Source organism: Pan troglodytes, chromosome 13, assembly GCF_028858775.2.
Source record: "Pan troglodytes isolate AG18354 chromosome 13, NHGRI_mPanTro3-v2.0_pri, whole genome shotgun sequence".
NCBI classification, from domain to species: domain Eukaryota; kingdom Metazoa; phylum Chordata; class Mammalia; order Primates; family Hominidae; genus Pan; species Pan troglodytes.
The window spans coordinates 63137945-63161206 of record NC_072411.2 but is presented as its reverse complement, the minus strand read 5'-3'; the positions used below and the strand labels follow the sequence as shown (position 1 = coordinate 63161206).

The 23262-nt window shown below is 38.0% G+C and overlaps 1 protein-coding gene across 2 annotated transcripts in view; it reads right to left on the bottom strand.

Annotated features, from left to right (window-relative positions):
* The window catches only part of TANK (TRAF family member associated NFKB activator), a 141352-nt gene extending 118319 nt beyond the window's left edge, over nt 1–23033 (bottom strand). The window contains exons 1-2 of one of the 2 annotated variants that reach the window (XM_063790511.1): nt 22793–23008; nt 725–890 (exon numbers count right to left, since the gene is read on the bottom strand). The gene's annotated coding sequence lies outside the window, so the exon portion shown is untranslated. Of the gene's footprint in view, nt 1–724; nt 891–22792 lie in introns of both variants that reach the window. The other variant, XM_515854.8, reaches the window with a different exon arrangement.
* Between the last annotated feature and the right edge of the window lie 229 nt (nt 23034–23262).

The window sequence follows — 23262 nt, the reverse complement described above, 5'->3', positions numbered from 1 at the left end:
AGTTGCAATCATGTACATGCAATTTTGTGCTGTACATTTTTTTTCTATTTTCTAATGCATATTTTTGTATTGCTTAATTTTTTTAGTGATAATTTATAAAAGCTGAAAAATATTCCATTGAGTTGATGTATTGTACTTTAACTGTTTTTCTATTGTTGGATATTTAATTCAACAATTCTTTTAGACTTCTTGCCTTTTAATAAAGGAAATTAAACTATGTGTATCATTAAGATATACTTGTTCTTTAGAAATTATCCTATTTAACTAAAAGTATATATTACATCTCTTGCTTGTTTGCCTTTTAATAAATGGCTTATGCTTGTGTCTTGTATTTTATGGGACAATTTATAAAATAACATAATTATTGAAATTCTATTGGTGATAATTTCAAAGGAGCTGTTCTCAAACCTTAGTGGCTATAAGAATCACCTGTGGTACTTGTTAAAATGCGTATTTCTGAGCTCTATCTTCAGATGCTCTGATTAACTAGATCTTGGGTACTGGCTGAGGCATTCTCACGTAGGGGGTTATATAGCACAGGTAGGTAAGCACTGTCTTTACGGAAATTTAGGATATCATTTAGCACAACGTTAGTCAAATTAACCACAGAATGCTGGAAAATCTTTAATTGCATTTAGGAGTACTTTTTAAGGCAGCTTGTAAAATCTAATGATTCTTGTGCCTACAAGCAGAAAGTCTAGTTTGACTTTATGTAAAAACTCACCAGGCAGCAAAGAGGAAGTTAAGGCCAGGAGAACGAAGAAGAGAGCTCCTACCCCTGAGGTGGAAGACAGAAAGGGTAGAAGACTTGCCAGCTGCATGTTTGAGATGATGAGAGGTCTGGAGAAGATGTGAGGACTCACGAATCATAGATCCGTACTGTTCTCCACCTACAAAGTGATGTGATAAAGAGACAGCAAACCTATTTGATTTCTTAAGAAATCTAAACAGCAGTTTCAATAAAAATAGTGTTTAAACATATTTAGTCAGCTTTATAGTTTGACAAAACTAAGTGCTTAAACTCATGTTCAGCACTTACAAAAAAAAAACCACAGTATTTCCACCTTATCAGAATAAAATATATGTAAATTTGTCATACTTTCCCCAAAGTCATTGGAGAATAAAAGTGTGATTAGGACCCAGTATGTTTTTATATGATGTTCTCCTATTTTAGTGTCCATCATGAAACTCAAAGCATTTGTCAGACTGTTCTTTTTCCTTTATTTCTCAAAATAAGCAGTGAGTGGGCAGATATCATTCCTATTTTGTAATCACAGAAAGAAAAGCACTGAAAAGTGAAATGTTTTGCTTGTAGTTCCACATCAGCTAGTTGATCTTCCACTGAATTCTGGAGGGCTGAGGTCATACTTCTTTAGCTTTTTAAAGTGCTACAGCAGGCTTAGCACTGCTGGGAGAACTTTTCCACGCATCTGTCACATTTCTGCATATCTTAGGAGCAGAGACATCGACTATCTGTTGCCCAAGAATGTCTTTGATGAAGTTTGTACAGCAAACAGTCTTTGAAGACAGAGATAGTGTCTCCCTTTGGTGCAAAGGCAGGGCATGCTGGCTGTCCAGTATAAAAGATTCAAGTTCCCTAAATTCAAAGTCCTTTTCCTGAAATGCAAACCACTGCTCGTGCAGGCCTTCATCTCAATCTGCATTGCTTCTGTAGGACCTGGGGACAAGGGAAAAATATGATACTCATGCTGCTTGCTGTGCCATCAGTAATAAAGTCCATTGTCTTTGACCCAAGAGTCTTATGTTATCAGCCAGCATCCATGAATCTATGGCAGGCTAACTTGTTAGCTAATCAATGGGGTAAAATCTCACAGCCTTCACAGTTCTTGACAATCACAAAATGGTATTCAATTAAAGATTGTAAAAATGAACAAGACCCAAATAATAGAGTCTAAGTCTTCTGGCTGTAAATTCAGGGTGCTTGGAGAAATCTGTACTACCCTATAAAGTGCAGCCAGAGAAGTAGTAACAACCACACATGCCCTGGGGAGAAACAGATAACCCATTTTGAGTAGAATAACTGCTGACAAAGGTGGTTCATCTAATTGTATTTGAAACTATTGAACTTGGTGTTACAAACTTGTGTGGATAAGGAATGTTCTTAAAGTTACTGAGCTCGCAGGAAACCTAATTTTTGTCCTTGTTCTCCTTTTCCTTCCATCTAGAGGTTTGCATTTTGCCCCGAAAATGAGGGCAGAGCCAGTGTGGTCCATTATGGTCACTTCTGATCTGCTCTTTAAGCTAGTGTGGTGCCTTGAAGCAGCTGATTCTGTGCTTCTGTGCTGATTTGGCACGGGCATCTCTACTGAGGCTGCACCCAGAGAGGGAAGTGAGTTCCCAGGCTCCTTGCTCTCTTTCCAGTTGAGGGGAAACCCTCTCTCTCTGTTAGGACAAATTCTCGTTATACACATAACGTAATACCTTCAAGGAGCTTATACTTTTTGAAAAACAAAATCAGGAAGGAAACACATCCTGGAGCAAAGGAGTCCAAAGGGTTTTGGCTCTTTTTCTGGAAAGTGTCTGAAGAGGAAAAATAAAATAATTTGAGAATAAAGCACAGTTAAATATTTCAATAAATCATCCAGCTAAACTGTGTTTTATATCTTTTCCTTCTTTATATTCTTCTTGAATCCTTTTCCAAATAAAAATGGGTGACCATTTTTGGAGCGTTACATGGATTGTTTTAAGGGTACAAGTTCTAGGACAGTAGCCTGGGAGTTAGAGGGGAGTTAAGGAAAGAGGTGGTACATGCAGAGGGTGAGCAATACAAATAGAAAACCTTTAAGTTGGTCTCTTAGGCTTTAGCCCTCTTAGTTCTCTTCAACTAGTAACCCTTCCTCCCCGTATCAGGCTCTCAAGGTAGAACCAAGCAGCAAAATGCCTGCTTAACCAACACTTTTACAATTGAAGACTATGTAAATGACAATAAAACACTGGCAGTATGTGCAGATTCTCTTGCATACTAGATTCAGAACAGAAAATATGGTCTGTCTTGACTCTCACTGCTGTCAAGTGTTTAAATTGTCCTTCCAGCATATATTTAAAACACATTGTCATTGCAATGTTACCAAACAGTGAGCAAGTCAATGTATCTGAGACCACACAATGATTGACATTTTATAAGTCAAACAGAGAGACATGGAACCTCATTCTGTGACTGCTGTTTCCAGCTCTGAGGACTGCTGATACAGTTTCTGACAGTATGGGGAGATGTGTAATGTTGGTTCACAACCACAAGCTGTAGAGTCAGAAGGTAGCCTCAACTCTTCGGTCGCTTGGCACGTGCTCCTTTCTGGAATGAGAGAGAACCAACTCAAAGGACAGTAATGTCACTAACACATTTTCAAGCAGTTGTTCTCTTTTGTGTGAATGTTGGGGTATTCTGATTTTGTTATTTTCCATCTTTTACTTCTTTTGGGTTTGGGAAAGATGAGCTTATCTGGGTTATATGTAGGGCCACTTATACGATCACAGAGCAAGGCAAGGGGAGACACAGACCTTCTGGGACATGACACATGGTCATACATGGGTGAGCAAGGTTCTTGTCCTCAATTCAAATCATTTACCAAGTTTCTCACATACCATCAGAAAAATTTAACTAAGATTCAACTTTTAAAAATTTAATTTGCACCTGAAATGAAAGGACAGATTAAGCTTTTTAGTTAGAATAAAGTTCTATCCAAGCAGCTGCCCCAACTGAGTTAGGGTGAGATATTTTTCGCCCCTAGATTGTGAGCCATTGCAGAAGGCAGAAACTGCATTTTTAATTTTTGTATTCTAAAAACGTAGCTCAGTGCCTGGCACAAAATACATGCTTGATAAATTTTTGTCAAATAAGAGAATGAATACCAACAATTGAATAACAACAAATATAAAAGCCTTTCAGACTTCCTGGGTTTTGTTTTCAGAGGTTACTCTTTCTATTGACATATTTTTTTTTCAGCTTGAATAACTACATCTCATTTTATTACATCTTTTATCTTTTTTCTAATTAAAGTTACCATGGTTCACAAACCCTGAGAAAATAGCAAGGTTATCCACTAGAGAGTATTTCTTGATCCTCATTCCTTAATAAGCATCCCTGGCAATGTTTTTGACTTCCCAAAAGAGTTGTTACACAGATTTCATATTATTTAGATGGAGAAAGAAGAGAACAACATGATCAATGAAATTAAGGCTTTTGCATAATTAGGGGAAAAAACACCCTTTGCCTGGCACAACTTCAATCTTCCTTTCCACCAGCTGCTAAGTCATTTTCATATCCCTCGCTGCTTTCTCCAAGCACAAACACACCTGTTCTCCCAGCTCAGTACCCATTTTATGCTGGCTCCTGTGAGCAGGAGATGTGAGTGTGTTTTGACTTGCGTCAGAGAGCTGAATAATCATCTCTTTATTCTGAAATGATAATAGCCCTCTTTGGCAGAGGTAGGTAGCTAAATACTGTTCAACCTTAGAATTTTTCTCCTGAGACCGTGAGCAGGACAGTTCACTTAGCAAACCATTTGTAAGATAACTACAAGCTCGAATTTCTCTGGTCAACTTCTTGTTGTATCAATCTGTGAAAACTCCTCTGGTCTTTTATACTTTATGCAATGGCTAGAGATGTGTGTTTGGTGACCTCACCAGAAACAAATATTCTTACGCTTCCAGTCTGCTGTAGATGAAGTTGCCACCAGATTGGGTGACTGGCAGCCAGCGTGGCATCTCTTCCTTTGACACTCAAGAAAGGAACGTGATCTATTGCATAAAGGCTGCACAGTTTATGTATAAATGGAAGAAAGCAAGAGCAAGCGTCGGGGCACGAGATTAAGAGGCCAATGGTAGAGCAATTGGTGTGCTGATAGACAATGATATTTGGCAAAAGTAGAGCCTATTCACATCTCTGCTATTCTTTTCTTTTCTTTCTTTCTTTCTTTTTCTTTTCTTTTTTTTTTTTTTGAGACAGAGTTTCGCTGTTGTTGCCCAGGCTGGAGTGCAATGGCACAATCTTGGCTCACCAAAACTTCTGCCTCTCGGGTTCAAGCGATTCTCTTGCCTCAGCCTCCTGAGTAGCTAGCATTACAGGCATGCACAACCACACCCGGCTAATTTTGTATGTTAGTAGAGATGGGGTTTGCCCATGTTGGTAAGGCTGTCTCGAACTCCCAACCTCAGGTGATCCACCTGCCTTGGCCTCCCAAAGTGCTGGGATTACAGGCGTGAGTCACTGTGCCCAGCCCCATCTCTGCTATTCTTTTATACTTCCATTCCATGTGGATGAACTATATGGAATTCAGGCATTTTGGCTCAGAGCATTTTTAGTGCTTCTTATCACAGAATATTCAGGAGTGACTGACTCATTTTTTACTGGGAGTTGATTATAGGACCCCAACCCCAGCTGATTTATAATAGTTTCCAAAATAATGGTGTCATTCTGAGGATTTCGCTCCATTGTTCCACTCTGTATTTTCCCATCTGGTTAATACACCACTCATCTTAATTAGTAAAATGCCATCCTGTCTGGTTCTCCCTTGCCCAGAAAGTCATTCAGTTCCCAAATCACTTCTTCACCTCCATCATATAGTTTAGTATTTTGCAACAGGAAAACTGTAACATAGCACATTCTTCCTCTCACAGGGAAAAGTGAAACCCGCTACAGCAATGCTAATTAAGCAGAGTTTAACATTAGCTTTAATTTAAAGCGGCTCTCCTGAGACTTCTTAGCATATACCCAGGGTGTCATAAAATATGAAGCCACACTCCCTCTCAATTAGTATCCATTTATTTGGGAACAACACCAAGCAGCAATAAACAGGCACAACCTGTTCCTTTCTTTCATATTCTGCCTAGGAGCAGATAGCTTATTGGATGGTTGCTTCATAAGAAGTGGCATCTTCTAGGTGACTGGATTAAACCAAATTTGAGCCAGGAAAAATACCTTGCTAGGCATTCCTCTCAAATCTTAGGTATATTTTTTCAGTTTTAAGCTGCATCATGGCAGTGAGTTAACTGTTGAAATAGCTTGCATTAAAAGGAAGATGATTAAATCACATTCAAAATGGAATTGGCTTGGCCATAGGTGATTGTAAGCAGAAAGCAAGCAGGTGGAGGCTGCCGGCCCGAGACTGTCAATGTGTTAGGTCTATGAATCAGGCTTTTAGAAACTTTTCCTATCCCTGCTGTAACACCTCCACCTTCCAGATCTAACCCTCCATCAGTCTTCTGTCTCTTGGCAGCTAGTGCCTGCCTTATTGAGCCTTTCTGATTTCCCTCTGTCAGACTGTAAATGACTAGTATATCTCTGGTCAGTAGTTAATGCTACTCTGCTAGTTTAGTCTATAGTGTTGATGCTAGACCTCCCAGATAAACATTTTTAGTATAGATGAGGCTGTCAAATTGTTTTCTTTCCATTTTAGTTCATGAACACCAAAAATGAGGACATTTTTAGAAGAAAGGAAAGGAAAGGAACTTAGAATTCATCTATTAGCCTGCATCAAATCCTGGCACATTGGGTAACTGTTCAATCCAACTGTGTCAGTTGTTCCTACTGGGAAGACCTCAATGCATTTACAAATGCATAGAAGTAATAATTTAAAAATTGTCTGGATAAGGTGATCTTGGCAAATTCAACCCAAACACAGAAGCCTTCTGCTTTTTCTTGTTATGTAGATCAGAGCTAGGATTTTAATAAATAAGAGAGGTGGGAAAAAGAAAAAAAAATTACAGGAAATATCAATAATATCAAACATCTTCTAGGGCCCATCTGTTGCATAATCCATTAGCTGAGAAATTGCAGAGAGCCCTAATAATAGTACTTGAGATTTAAATAGTACATTTCAAACAAAGAGCTTTGCCATCACTAATCTCATCTGTTCTCACGACATCCTTTTAGGGTGAGTGCCTGGGATAGGTATTATTATCTATGTTTTACAAATAGAAACACCATGATACAGAGTTTAGTGATTTAAGCAAGGTTATACACTGTTAGCCAGGGGAAATATAAGATGTAAACCAAGTGCTATAACTATAGCACATCATTATAGCAGCTACATTATTCAGCTCTATGCAGACATGGTCCCAGATGTAATTTAATGACCTAAACAGCACTGTCCATAAGGTACTTGTGGGAAAAGATTAGATCCTCTTTTTAAGGGAATGCTGGTTGCATATATGATAATATATGTTCTTTATAAATGCATAACAAATGTCCTTTGCCTGGATGAAACACTTAAAAGTCCTTTCCCCAGCATGCATTTGTCCTTCCCCCCGCCACCCCCAGCAGATGGAGTCTCACTCTGTTGCCCAGGCTGGGGTGCAGTGGCCTGATGCCAGCTCACTGCAACCTCCGCCTCCTGGGTTCAAGTAATTCTCCTGCCTCAGCCTGCCAAATAGCTGGAACTACAGGTATGTGCCACCACATCTGGCTAATTTTTGTATTTTTTAGTAGAGATGGGAGTTTCACCATGTTGGCCAGGCTGGTCTTGAACTCCTGATCTCATGATCTGCCTGCCAAGGCCTCCCAAAGTGCTGGGATTACAGGCGTGAGCCACTGCGCCTGGCCGCATTTGTCCTTTTGATTGAAATATATGTTTATCACAGTCAGTGTCAGTCATAAATATACGTGTGTGTGTGTGCGTGCGCGTGTGTGTGTATTTGTATATATATGTATGTGTGTGTGTGTGCATGTGTGTGAGGAGATATGTATGTGTTTATGTGTGAAACTTTTTGATATGCTGGCCAAATCTGAGGCTGAGCTACTGTCATTAGAACAAATTTAGATAAAAAGCAGCAGGAAATCTGGTCAGAGACAAATATGTAACAAAGTTCTGTCAGTCTCAGATGCACTCCAGCAGGTTTCCTTAGAGTTTGCAGTTGGGTGTTATCTTCCACTAATGGAAATATTCCTAGTTGGGGGTCCAAATAGAATTGGCTGTGGGTAAGACCATGGTGTTCCACAAGAAAAATCATAGGGAGAACAGTGGGTCCTTTCATATTTGAGAAACGTTTAGCATGTCAGAAAAGAAGGGCAAATATCACATTTTAAAGTATTTTCTAGATTTCTCAGTTTTGCTTATTGTTATAACCTTGGAAACAAGTATTTAGTAGAATTAGTTCATTCAGTCAACAAATATCAATTAAGCTCTTACTATGTGTGAGATCTTTATCTGGGAGCTGGGGACAGATCATTTAACAAGACATCCTAGGTCCCTGTCTGCATTGAACCGATATTCAAGGGGAGAGAGAGATAATAAGCAAGAAAAGAATGGGACTACAGAAAATAAACACATAAAAAAACAAAGAAGATAATTAGGGATTTTTAAAAAATCTCTTAAGGAAATAGGGTTAGGGAGGAGAGAGAGAGAGAGAGGAACTGAAAAAGGTCCTTTTGGACAAGGTGATTAGAGAAGACTTTTGAGAGGGTGACTTTGAAGCTGGGGCCTAAAGTTGTTGATAAAATGATATTTGTGATATTTATGTGTTTCTTAATCTGTACTGGGTCTCACATGCTGCAAAAGTAGAACAATATTTAATTATTAATTCCTTTGGAATAAAGCTTGCTATTCAACACACACCTTGGTTCTTATAGAGCCATGGTTCTCAAACTTTCTAGTCTCAGGATACCTTTACACTCTTAACAGTTGTTTATGTGGATTATATTAAGATATACTGTATTTGAAATTAGAGACATTTTAACATATTAATTTATTGAAAAATGTGATGTTTTATTACTGTTAACATAAGCAACATAACTATATATTTACATATTAGAGATTTATATTTAATTATTTTTTAAAACAGAACCAACTAGTGAGGAGAGTGACATTGTTTTACACTTTTGCAAATCTCTTTACTGTCTGGCTTAATAGGAGACAGCTGGATTTGCATGTCTGCTCCTGCGTTCAATCTGTCATGAAACGTTGTTTTGGTTGAAGTGTATATTTTTAAAAAATCCATCCTCACACAGCTATATAGTTGGAAAAGGGAGGATCTCATGTTCCTCTGGGAACCCACTGTCATAGAGTAGCTTTTAACTCAGTGTATGTAAAGCAATTCCAGGACAAGTGAAAAATCTCCATGGGAAGCCAGATATCTGGTGATCCTAATCATCTTCACATTTATTACTTTTCAGCGGTTTACCTCCCTGTTGTTATGGGCATGCATCAGGTTAAACTCAAGTAGTAATAAAACTCAAATTTGACTTCCAGCAGCTTGTTCCTTTTTGAGCAATTTGCAAAGTGACTTTTAAATCTCTGAACATAGAAAATGTAGCAGGTGGTAGGAATTTACACACTATGACTCCTATTTTCACTTTATTTTCTACGACCAATGTCATTGTACTCTGGAGACTTCATTCCCACTGATGGCAGTATGCACTGGCTATGACGCACACCCTCACCTCTGCAGGTTCAAACAGTCTCTTTTCAGTAATTACTCAGTTTTCCAGGGTCTCTTCTCAGAGGCAAGTTTATGGGAATCTTATACTTCAGGGCCCCTCATTTGCCCAGGACCCTTTCAAGGCCTGGGAGGGACCCCAGCAATTTTCTATTTATAATTTTGTATTCTTTTTCCTAAAGAGGGTTCTATAAATTGTATAAACTTCAGGCAAAACAAAACCTGGATTCTCCCCCTTTCCCCTTCTCTGTGTCTTCCTTTCCCCCTCCTTCTCAAGGTGGCAGCTAGAGGTGAGAGGGGATACTAACTAGCCTTTTGGCAATGGGAGAGGGATGTCTGTTCTTGTGAGGGATGCCTGGGTTCTTGCTGAATGAGCTTCTGAAGTGCCCTTGGTCCTGGGAACTATGATGGAAACTATTCTTGTTTCCTAGCTTGGCCCTCGCTTTAGTAGTTGCAGTGAGATAAATCTTCTGGGGTCTGGCTGTGATCGCTGACTTAGCTTTTGCTTTGTGGTCCTCTGCTGAAGAGTTATCTCATCCATGATCTTGGTAAACCTCTCATGAGCTTGACAGTCAACACCCTGAGCTATCTTCTGTGACTACCCAAGTAGTCACAATGATATCTCATTGTGCTTTTGGTTTGCATTTCTCTGTTGAGTAGTAATGTTGAACATCTTTCCATATGCTTGTTAGCTATTTGTATGTCTTCTTTGGAGTAATTTCTATTCAAATTCTTTGACTGTTTTTCTTTTCTTCTTTTGCTGACATCTCCTGCCACCTTGTGAAAAAGTCTTCCTTTCTTGGGTCAGGAAATTCCTATAGCTAATAGTCTTATCTCTCCTGCACCGTAGTTCCTTGTAAAGCTCTCTGCTTCAGTTTTCTCTACCTAGTTCATGAAAAGTAAAGTTTCACTTCACAAGTAAAGCCTGGAATTTGCAAATCAAAATAACTTGTTTAGAGTATTGTCCTACTGACTCAAAAGGTGATTAATTCCCTAGTTTAGGATTTATTATATAGAGAGATTCTCCCAAAGCAGTATATGAATCCACTCAATCCTGCTCTCCACTCCAACCCCACTTAACTTCCATTTTTCTTGCTGCAGTTCTAGTTTAAGCCCTGATCATTTTTCATGTGAACTCTCTCAATAGGCTTCTGTTTTGTTTCCCCATGTCTGATCTTGATCCTTTCAAGCTATCTTGTTCCTTATTGCTAGAGTGCTGCTATTTACAAAATATGATTTTGATAATTACTCAATACTTAAAACTTTTCAATGGCTCCTGTGGCCTACAATAAAAAGTCCAGATTTCTTAGTGCAGTATATAAGGCTAATTATCATATGAGTTTTGACTACTAGCTTGTGTCTCTACCATACTCTGAACACCTTTTTTTCCTCATAGTACTTAAGCCTTCTTCCTCCTCTCATAGTCAGCCTCTTGAGGGAAGGGCTCTGTAACATCTTCGCATCCTTTTATCTCACATAGTTTCTGACACAAGATAGGTACATGATAAATATTTGCTAAATTAATAAAGGTAAATAATTATGCCTAATTGTTCATTTTATTATTTTGAACTTTATTATATTGGCTTTTCCTTAAGCTGGAATATATATGTATATAATTAAATTAGGTTTTCCTAAAGCCACATATATATGGCTTTAGAAAGTATATAGGATAATATAGGATATGTATGTGTATTTATATATGGACACACATTAATATCCTATCATACTATCCTATATATTTTTATCCTATATTATTTTATATATTATATTATCCTATATATTTTCTAAGGCCATATATATATGTGACTTTAGGAAAAGCAAATTAATTATATACATATATATTTCAGCTTACGCATATATATGTCCTATTAAGACATATAAGTACAGGGATACATAATATTTTGGGTCAAATTCCATCATCCTTAAAATCTACATTGATAAACTAATAAAATTTAGAGACTGAAAAGAAATGAAATTATGCGATTCATGCCCCAAAAAGATTTACAATCTGCTAATGACGTCATAGCAGAGTTTTAATAAAATGTCCTAAATAAGCAAGGAATTACGCAGGAAGAGGGAGTCATTCCACTTTTAATTTCATCCTTCTACATTTTAATGGAAAAGGCACTGTTGTTTTCACTGTCCATTTCTTCTTGTTTCAGACTCATGGTTCAGGGGTTTACTTATTTAAGGCATGAAGATCTTCCTGATATTTAAGAGATATTCTTCCTCATTTTACCATGATTTAACTTTGCATGCTGAACCAAATATGGCAGAATCAAATAATGCATTTTGCACTATGTTTTCAAAGTTATTATTATTATTATTATTATTATTATTATTATTATTATTTTACTGAGTAGAATACCTATTTTGAACCTCTCGGTTCCATCCCCTATCATGATTGACTGTCAGGAAGCACCGTGGGGGCTGATGTTCAGAAAGCCCTTTCAGCTACATTTCATATGTTCTTTCTCAAAATATTACTGTGCCTCAGTGTTCCTTAGCCAATATTTATGTGGCAGGGAAATGTGTCTAATCTCTTTTGTGTAGATGATTAAAGTGCTGCACAACCATAAGGTGGTTTCATTCTGCTGTTTTCTACCCTACACCTGTGACTTTGATAGGGAGCTGTTGATGGGCCTGGGAATAGCTTGCAGATGTGTATGTACCAGCAGTATGTTAGGATTCAGTCTGAAAACTAGCAAGTCTGCAGCCTTGGCATCCAGGGCTAGATGTTTCTCACATTTTTCTTTCCTACATTTCTTCCTGTTCAGCCCCTGGTTTTCCAGAATCGTGGTTAGGTTTATATTGGTTAAGGTTTTTGTTTGTTTGTTTCTTAAAGCTTCCTCTGTAGTTTAAAATCCTGAAGATCCTCAGAGCTTGAGCCTTGACCTTAGGTTTGGAGAATGTGGGGTCTGTGCAGCTGTGATCCTACTTGAATAAGTTTGGGCAAGTCATGGGACAGGAGTCTCTGTTTCTTCATTTGTTATATGGGTTTATTATCACCTGACAAAAGGGTTTCTTTAAAGTTTCCATGAGATTATTTGTGAGCGAGTGCTTTGAAAGGTGTAAACTGTTGTACAATTTTGACCTGGTATAATAATGATTTTTTTTTGAGACAGAGTCTTGCTCTGTCACCCAGGCTGGAGTGCAGTGGCACGATCTTGACTCACTTCAACCTCTGCCGCCCGGGTGCAAGTGATTCTTCTGCCTCAGCCTCCCGAGTAGCTGGGATTACAGGTGTGTGCCACCATGACCAGCTAATTTTTGTATTTTTAGTAGAGATGGGGTTTCAGCATCTTGGCCAGGCTAGTCTTGAACTCCTGACCTCATGATCCACCCGTCTCGGCCTCCTAAAGTGCTGGGATTACAGGCATGAGCCACTGCGCCCGGCCCGATAATGATGTATTTTTTAACCTATGGCTATTAAATTCCTGTGGGCAATTATGTGGGATGAATCTTTGCTATATTATAATAACCAGTGATTTCAGCTAATGCAGCCAAACATCTGGTCAAATCCACTGTAAAGCTATTTCAACTGAATTGGTTAATAGACCTGTATATAGAGAGAGTCCAAAATAGCCTCAAAATTTAACTTTGCTTTTAATAAAGAAGCTTCCTGTTTGTCTCATTAATGGCACCTGTCTGACTCAGTTCTGAGCCAGATGTTATACTTCATCGTTTCATAATGTGTCATTTCTGCACACCGACTTTCTTTTCATAGTTTCTGAAGCAAAATCTATTTCATCCCATCACCAGGATATTGTTGGTGACAGCTGCAACACCTGAATAGGTAGCTTTAGCTTTCACATGGACATAGATATGGAAAATGTTCTCAGAATCGAGCCAGCAGGGAATGAAACATATGGCAGGCAGTGGAAGAAGTGAAGTCTCGTTTCTATAACAAACCCCTCTGAGTTTTGACAAGGCTCTCTGATATACTGTCAAACCACCCCAGGGCTGAGAGGCAGGTAACTCTTCTCTATCTCTAGTCTGAGCACTAAGACTTGCCTGAGGAAAGAACTTTCTTACATTGTTATCTAAAAACTGTGAGTTCTTCATGATTAGATATAATAAATAGTTTGTAACCCCTAGCTGCTCATCAGATTCACCTGCATAGATACTTAGAACTCTCCCCAACCCCCACCCCCTGCATCCTTCGATATTTTAATTCAGTAGGTCAGGGATGGGGCTCAGGCATTTATTTTTTAATTATTTTATTTTATTATTATTTTTAGTTCTTCTGGTGTTTCTGACGTGCAAAAAGCTAGCCAGAAATGTATCAGAGAATCTAATTATCAAATGGATGGTTGTTCTAGAAGATGGACTTTAAAGACCTCTGCCAAAGCTGAGTGTGTAAAAATAGATGAAGATAAATCTTCACTTGCAGGGGTCAAAGTCTGCAATGCATACAGGAACTAATAGGTAAGGTGAATGTGAAGTGTGAAGCGGCTTATACAATATAAGTAGTGATGGGGATTGTGGCAAACTGGAGAATGAAACTCTGTTGAAAGGCACGCCAGCTAACAAAATGTCACTGTGGACAGATTTGGCCTTTGTTCTCCTCTTTTACTTGAGTATAAAGTCTTCATGCCTGGAGTTTTCTTCAGTTTCTCCTGTGTGAAATACTCAGTGTTATTTTCCTTTTGAGATTTTAAAAATAATGTTAAAACATTAAATGTAAGAGGGGTATCTTGTAGACTGCTTTTCACAAAGGTAGAGGAGAGGAATATGATTAAAATGGATCCATTTCTATTTCTCATTTTATCCCCCAGCTTACCCCATCTGACTACATGGATAGCAAGTTTGAGTTGGATGAAGCTAAGCAGGGCATAGTGAACTTGACATTGAGTTTTTCTCAATTTCTTCTGCTCCTGGATTCACTCCTAATCCTGTAGGACAGTGGTAAGAAAGACATCAATAAAATAAGAGAACTATAAATGAATAGGAAGCACTTCAAGAAGATTTGAAGAACTATTTTAAAGTTAGAAGTATTTTAGGGGCATCTGCTGAAAATGTTGCCTAACTGTGGTATTTCTTTTTTTCACTCTGGGGCAATGAAATTTTATGAGTCACTAAATACATATTTTGACATCTGGCTTCACTGCTTTTTTTTTTTTTTTCTGGAATGCTGTAAATTCTCATCATGAGAGTTTACTTCTTGTCAGTCTTTTGATACTACACTCTCAATCATTTTCTGGGTGAGTTACAGATGGTGGTACCTAATTGCCTTAGGCCTTAGTTTCCTATTAATTCCCTAGGCTAGGGTAAGGCATAGGGCAAGGAATGAAAATGTTAAACTTTATGTGAAGGCAGGCTTAAATTTTGACCTTCCCTAACTATGCAACTTTTATCTTTGTGCTTGTTTCATTTGTTAATGTAAATTCTTATATTCAGCATTATTTAGACATGATTTCATACAGATTTGAAGATTCTCTTGACTTAAAATTTTGTTCTGACACCTCTAGTCTTAACTACAGCTACCAGTTTTGGAACTCTGATCCATGTGAGATCCTGAGATGTTTTAATTTAGAGTTTGTTGATTTTATTTTGTAGAGAAATTAATTTTACATAGACATAAGGTAACAACTGCTCTTTTTTTATAAGTAAAATTTTAAAAATTTTAACTGAATATTTATGAGCATCAAAGAGAGTTTTAGTTTCCCTGTATGTCTATGCTGTTTGATACATGGAAAATGTGGATGAGCAATAGGTACTAGCCATTTTCATGTGTATGAAATAAAAATTTCTTCTATGATTGTGCATTTTAGGCTATTGGCTCAAGGGTAAGGAAGGGACTAGATTATAGTTCTAAGCTTCTGATCATAGTGTTTTTTTCCTCCCTATGGCTATATTGCCTGATTGTCTTCTGATTTTTATTTTTTATTGGGGTCCTGGTTCTGTATTTGTGAACTTATGTTTTGACTTATGAAGTTTTATATTAAGAGCTAGGTAATGAATAGAAAATGACTATCAATGATACCACATCAAATCTGGCTGCCTAGAGTATGTATAATTTTCTCTCTTATCTCCCTCTTCTCCAATTTTATGGATTCTTCTAGAGTATTTTAAGAGTTTCATTGAAACCTGATTACCATCATGGTGAGAAATGTCTATCAGTAACACTCACCATTAGGCAACCTTGTGGGAGGTATACAAGGAAGTTTCTGGAGTGAGTTTGCAATTACATGTTCCAGGAAATTAAGGATAATATGAAGTCCAGCTCTTTAATAACCATCTTAATTAGTGAAAATGTGATGGAGAAAATGGATGGAATCCTGCATATGTATGTAAACTTTTAGAAAATTAGCCCTCATGCATACCTAACATCTCAGATGTCAACACTGAGTTCTAGCCTGTCGCATTAGTTCCTTAATTGGTACTGCCTAACCTTAGGTATTGCTGCCAGAGTGTGAAAGAATGTGTTTTGGGTAAGTTACTCTTTGCATTTACCAGGAAAACTCCTTGGGGTGTCTAAAGGCACAGAGTTAATTGCTGAAGCAAACTACAAGAACTCTTAGGACCACAGCATTCTTAGGATGGCAGTGAGAAGCTTGGAATGGGAGATCATCTTGAGTTGCCAACATTTCCCAGCAATTGGTTTCTAGTTGAGAACAAATAGGCATTTATTTTAGAATCTGTGGAGGCGCTTTCACTTTTTTTTTGTTTTGTTTTGTTTCCACTTCCGACTTTGGAATTAGTGAGGAAGGTTTTGCCAGCAAAAGATAAGATCCTAACATGCTGGAATCCTAATTAATTGCTTCAGGAAAGATATTCAGTCGACTTGCCTGAGGGTTAATGACCAGTTTTGTTTTCCTGACTTTCCTGAAGAGAACTGCTTCATATGCAGCCTGGATTTGGGCAGGGCGTAGAAGTGAAAAACAGGCCCAGCTTTGAGGGGCAATGCTTGAGTGACTCAAAGTAAGGTTGTTTTGTTTTTGTTTTTGTTTTCCCCCTCATAGGGTGCCTCTATGCTACTCACTGATTTTTGTTCTCCCAAATATCACATATATCAATCCTATAATATTTGATTAAAATATAGAATAGTTTTGAATTTTATTGCCTCTTGCATCAGAGCATAGCTTACCCAGACAGCCACATCACAATGAGCACATTATTGATTATTCATGAAGACACCCTAGGCATTGTAATTATTAGCTCTTCTTTAAATCGAATAGGCCTACTCATGTAATTGAAAAGATTAATAGGAGCCGGGGCTGCAAGTGAAGAAATGGAAGGCCAACTTGCAAATCTGATTAAAATGTCTAGTATATTGAAATTGAGGAGATGTAAAATTAAGAAAGTTACAAGCAGGAAATGGCAAACACCAGCTGAGGCGATAGGGAATGCCATATGTTATATGTTCTTCATGCTTTTTTTTTTCCTCTTGCTTTTTTCAAGAAAGACTATATATAAAATACACACATTATATATATACATGCATACATTACCCTGGCACATGTATCATTAAGGATCTCCTTGGAAAGACAAGTTGATATATTTATTTTTTGGAAACAAAAATTCAAAGTTATTTTCTGCAGCATCAGGTTTGCATTTATACCAGTAATCCCACGACTCTATTCATTGTTGAAGATTTAAAATTCTAGTCAGTTTACTTTTGGTTTTCCTGTTAGATTTTATCTGTCCAAGTTCTGAGCTCTGCTGTCTCTCTGTGTTTCTGTTGATGAGCATCCAAGGAATAGTTTTGAAGCCTGTTCCAATCTATTCTTCCCACAATATTTGTTTAACACAGGATAAACAACTGATCACAAAGGATAAACAATGATAGAATATTCTTAATCTTATTGTATTAGGGCCATGCAAATCTGGGAAGCATGTATTACATGAAGGCAAATGCAAATTTTATGTTATTTCATAATGTGAAACTACTTTTGGATGTCAAAATGAATTATCCCATTTATATTCCCTGTTTAGATTTACTTTAAAAATTTGACATTTCCTTCTGAAATTCACTGTTCAAAACCTGTCTGCATATTTGTTTTTTCATCATATACTGCTCTAAACAATAATCAATAAAGCGTGCAATAAAAAGTCTAGAATTACTAGTTGTTAAGAAAATCAACAACTTTTGAAAAAGGAGCAGCTATTCATCCTATCAGCTCATCTACATCTCTCCAGGCCTTAGATGTCTTTGACCTCCCTAGTTTGCCTTCCAGATGGCAGTAGCAACTAAATGTCCTCTACATGTTCTGTATTCTGATTTCATAGAGCTCATTTAAAAGGAAACATCTCAGCCTTGATGAACAATTTATCATTGTTTAATAGATTTACAAAATTACATCAAGAATGCTCTCTGAGAGGAAGTCAAATTGTCTCTGTTTGCAGATGACATGATTGTATATTTAGAAAACCCTGTCGTCTCAGCCTCAAATCTCCTTAAGCTGATAAGCAACTTCAGCAAAGTCTCAGGATACAAAATCAATGTGCAAAAGTCACAAACATTCCTATACACCAATAATAGAGAGCCAAATCATGAGTGAACACCCATTCACAGTTACTACAAAGAGAATAAAATACCTAAGATACAATTTAGAGGGGATGTGAAGGACCTCTTCAAGGAGAACTGCAAACCACTGCTCAAGGAAATCAGAGAGGACATAAACAAATGGAAAAACAGTCCATGCTTCATGGACAGGAAGAGTCAATATCGTGAAAATGGCCATACTGCCCAAAATAATTTATAGATTCAATGCTATCCCCATCAAGCTGCCATTGACATTTTTCACAGAATTAGCAAAAACTACTTTAAATTTCATATGGAACCAAAAAAGAGCCCATATAGCCAAGACAATCCTAAGCAAAAAGAACAAAGCTGGAGGCATCATGCTACCTGACTTCAAACTATACTAAAAGGCTACAGTAACCAAAACAGCATGGTACTGGTACCAAAACAGATATATAGACCAGTGGAACAGAACAGAGGCCTCAGAAATAATGCCACACATGCACAATCTGATCTTTGACAAACCTGACAAAAGCAAATGGGGAAAGGATTCCCTATTTAATAAATGGTGTTGGGAAAACTGACTAGCCATATGCAGAAAACTGAAACTGGACCCCTTCCTTACACCTTATCCAAAAATTAATTCAAGATGGATTAAAGACTTAAATGTAACACCTAAAACCATAAAAACCCTTGAAGAAAACCTAGGCAGTACCATTCAGGACATAGGCATGAGCAAAGACTTCATGACTAAACCACCAAAAGCAATGGCAACAAAAGCCAAAATTGACAAATGGGATCTAATTAAACTAAAGAGTTTCTGCACAGCAAAAGAAACTATCATCAGAGTGAAGAGGCAACCTACAGAATGGGAGAAAATTTTTGCAACCTATCCATCTGACAAAGGGCTAATATGGAGAATCTACAAAGAACTTAAACAACTTTACAAGGAAAAAAACCATCAAAAAGTGGGCAAAGGATATGAACAGACACTTCTCAAAAGAAGACATTTATGTGGCCAAACATAGGAAAAAAAGCTAATCATTACTGGTCATTAGAGAAATGCAAATTAAAACCGCAATGAGATACCATCTCATGCCAGTTAGATTGGCGATCATTAAAAAATCAGGAAACAACAGATGCTGGAGAGGATGTGGAGAAATAGGGATGCTTTTACACTGTTGGTGGGAGTGTAAATTAGTTCAACCATTGTGGAAGACAGTGTGGTGATTCCTCAAGGATCTAGAACCAGAAATACCATTTGACCCAGCAATCCCATTACTGGGTATATACTCAAATGATTATAAATCATTCTATAAAGACATGTGCACATGTATGTTTATTGCAGGACTGTTCACAATAGCAAAGACTTGGAACCAACCCAAATGCCCATCAATGATAGACTGGATAAAGAAAATGTGGTACGTATGCACCATGGAATACTATGCAGCTATAAAAAAGGATGAGTTCATGTCGTTTGCAGGGACATGGATGATACTGGAAACCATCATTCTCAGCAAACTAACACAGAAACAGAAAACCAAACATCACATGTTCTCACTCATAAGTGGGAGTTGAACAATGAGAACGCGTGGACACAGGGAGGAGAACATCACACACCAGGGCCTGTCGGGGAGTGAGGGGCTAGGTGAGGGATAGCATTAGGAGAAATACCTAATGTAGGTGACGGGTTGATGGGTGCAGCAAACCACCATGGCACATGTATACCTATGTAACAAACCTGCACGTTCTGTACATGTATCCCAGAACTTAAAGTATAATGATAATTTTTAAAAAATGCTCTTCCTCTCCATGACAAAACAAATAGCAGTGATATTTTCATTTTAGAAAGGAGCACACCGCTTAAATGGCTGATTTGTTCCGTAGCTTAATTCTCTGCCATTTTGCAGTCTTGGAACCGGTAGGGACAGTTGTCTTTTTGATAGACAGTAAAAGTTGGCTCTACTAAAACAAAGAAATATGCTTTATAACCATCAGATACTTCATTCTGGATGTGACATTATCTTCTGGAAGACCCATTTGTAGAAGGAAAGGTTGCCTAGTTCAGTCAAGAATTGGCAGTGACCTGGTATGTCAGTTTAAGCTACACATAGACTGCAACAAAAGCTCTTTGAATATTTACTTTTTTGTTTGTTTTGTTGTTGCTGTCGTTTTTTGAGACAGGGTTTCATTCTGCTATCCAGGCTGGAATGCAGTGGCGCTATCAGGGCTCACTGCAGCTTTGACCTCCTGGGCTTAAGCAATCCTCCCACCCCAGCCTCCTGAGTAGCTGGGTTTACAAGTGTGTGCCACCATGTCTGGCAAATTTTTTTTTTTTTTTTTTTTGTAGAGACAGGGTCTCCCTTATGTTGCCCAGGCTGATCTTGAACTTCTGGGCTGAAGTGATCCTACTGTGTAGGCCTCCCAAACTGCTGGGATTACAGGTGTGAGCCACCACATCTGGCTGAATTTTTACTTTTATGTTTAACAGGCAAATCTCACTATGTCACCTAGGCTGGAGGGCAGTGGCTACTCACAGGCCTTGAACTCCTGGGCTCAAGCAATCCTCCCACCTCAGGCTCCTGAATAGCTGAGACCACTACATGTAGCCTTACCTAGACCGGCATTACTGGTATGGATAAAAGCATTATAAAAATTATTAATTCAGAATGCCAAAAAGGTTTAGGGTCTGGGGATTATAAAGGGTTGGGGATTATATATATAAAAAAAACTATGTCCAGAAAGACATTGATAATCTTTGGATTATTCTACAAATCCCTGAATTACTACATGTTTCAGAAAAGTGCCTCCTCCACCTCCTCTTCCTCCTCTTTTTCTTAAACAAGTGAATTATCTACCTATGTTTTGATTGTCTATTGTATTTCATAAATGATAGTCTATGTCAGGAAAATGGAAGCTCAAAGTAAGGAAATGAAAGCTTTCTCTTTTTAAATTATAAGTAAAATAGTGGTTATAAATACAAAATCCCAGGGTAATTTGACTGACAAATGTAATCAGACCAAGCTCATTCTTTGTTTCAGTCTTCACAATGGGAGATGCAGAACAGCTGGCAGGAATCAATGTATTCTGTGTTTCTCATGGGAGAAAGAAAGAACACCGAAGGAAACAAGGACTGTGCCAGGAGAGGTGATTAAGCAATTAGGATATTTTGAAGTCTAAAAGAACTGTAGTATCAGGAGAACAACTGAACGAGAAAATAAATTACTGAGAGTAAAGCAGTCTGTAGGTTTTGGGAAGATTCGTAGGTGTGTGAGAAACAAGACATTTTGGAATCTTAATGTAATCTGAGAAGTAAAATAGACCTGTATTCCTGTCATTCTCTTTCTCATTTTCTTCCTCCCCACCAAATCATGATGTTGAAGGTCAGTGAGAAGAGTCAATTCGGGCTGTTTCTCACGAAGGTGTACACCAGTCATCCGGAATGTCAGTATCCCTTATTCAGAGTGATTTTGATAAATGTGCTTAAATAAATAAACACTCTCATTTCAACTAAATAATTTGGTGGGAATCATAGGTAAAATGCCATAGTGTGAACTAAGTCATATCACTGGTCCCCTGAAAAAGTGAAGGTGGAGTTTTTGTGCTTGTAAATACTGAAAAATGATGTTTCTATATTACTTATTTTTATAATGCTATTTTCATTCTGTGTGATGTTCAGGTTCTGAATATCACAGGGGTGGAAAGATAGACAAAAAGACAGGTAAGAAAAGGGAAAGATAGGAAAAGCATTTAAACATTTTGTAGCATTTCCAGAGTACTGGTGCCTATTTTTTTTTTTTTTGAGACAGAGTCTCACATTATTGCCTGGACTGGTATCCAGTGGTGCAATCTTGGCTTGCTGCAACCTCTGTCTCCTGGATTCAAGCGATTCTCCTGCCTCAACCTCCCAAGTAGTTAGGATTACAGGCGCCCGCCACCATGCCCAGCTAATTTTTTGTATTTTTAGTAGAGACAGGATTTCGCTATGTTGACCAGGCTGGTCTCGAACTCCTGACCTCGTGATTTGCCCGCCTCAGCCTCCCAAAGTGCTGGGATTACAGGCGTGAGCCACCACGCAGGCCTTTTTTTTTTTTTTTTTAAGCTTGCTTTAATTGATTTCCCTCTGTGCTTCTCAACAGAGCTTTCCTTAAGAGTGAGGTGTTATATTTATGGTAGGATTAACATGTTATTGGGAGAGTTCTGTTTCTTCCAAGATATTCTAGTTTCTCACTCTTTTAGTTTCTATGGTTTAACCATTCAGAATTGATTTCTTCAGGTCTTCAAAAATGGCCCAGTGAAATGTAAATATACCAGGAAAGTTAATACTTTGAGCTTCCGTTGGCTGAAACCAGGGTGGGGTTAGGCTCACTTCAGTAAGATAAACCCTGAATGTAATATAGGCTAAATGTGAGGATGGGAGGACAGTCGTGTTCCCAGAGGACAGCTCAGCAGTAAGGTGAGAAACTTTTATGGAGCCAGGGAGTGCTGTAACTTGCTAGGAGAACTAGTTAGCAGCTGATTACAGCTTCCATTCTTAAGTTGAACAGATGAGTTACTTAAAATGGTTGCGTTGGGGGGCAGGTTGAAGAATTTTATGTCGTTCATCATCTTACTGAGAGTCATATATAAACAGGCTTACTTTCTATTTTAAAACAAAGAAAACAGAGGGCTCTGACAGAAGTACACTGTAATTGTGACCATGTGTGAAACCCAAATATAGGCCATAACAATATTTCTACCTGTCCCTGCAGGAACTAAGACATTTGGTGAACTACTTTCTAAAATTTCAAATAAATTATAAAAATTCAGCAAATATAAGAAAAGAAAACAAAAAAAAGTTACATGGAGTCTTATCTTCCAAAGATAACTGCTGATAACATTTTAGAGTATTTATTTCCAGTCTTTAAAAAAATTAATAATGTTTCAACTTACCTTGTTATGAAAGAAATAGATGATCACTGCACAAAGTTTAGGTAATTCAGAAAGTGTAGAGGAAACAGTCTTTACAAACCCTATTAACTTAGAGATAGCCACAGTATTTCCTTCCTGCATTAAAAAAAAAAAATCTGTCCAAATGAGATGTGACAGACTACTGGTTGTCCCCAAAATTCATTCTGCTTTTCTTCCTGGACACACGGCAATTCAACTGAAAACTAAATTTCCCAGGTTCCCTTGAGGCTTGCTGTGGTTACGTGACAAAGTTCTCACCAATGAAACATAAACAGAAGTCATGTGTACAATTTCTGCCCATTTTCTGTAAGGTGATTGTCCTGGCCTGTTCCTCTGTTTCCTTCCCACCCACAAGGCCTGATTCTTTGGACGGGAGCAGGAGTTCCAGGCTGATCGCAGGGGTAAGGTATGATAGCACATACCCTTACCCAAATCTGGGATTTGCCTATATT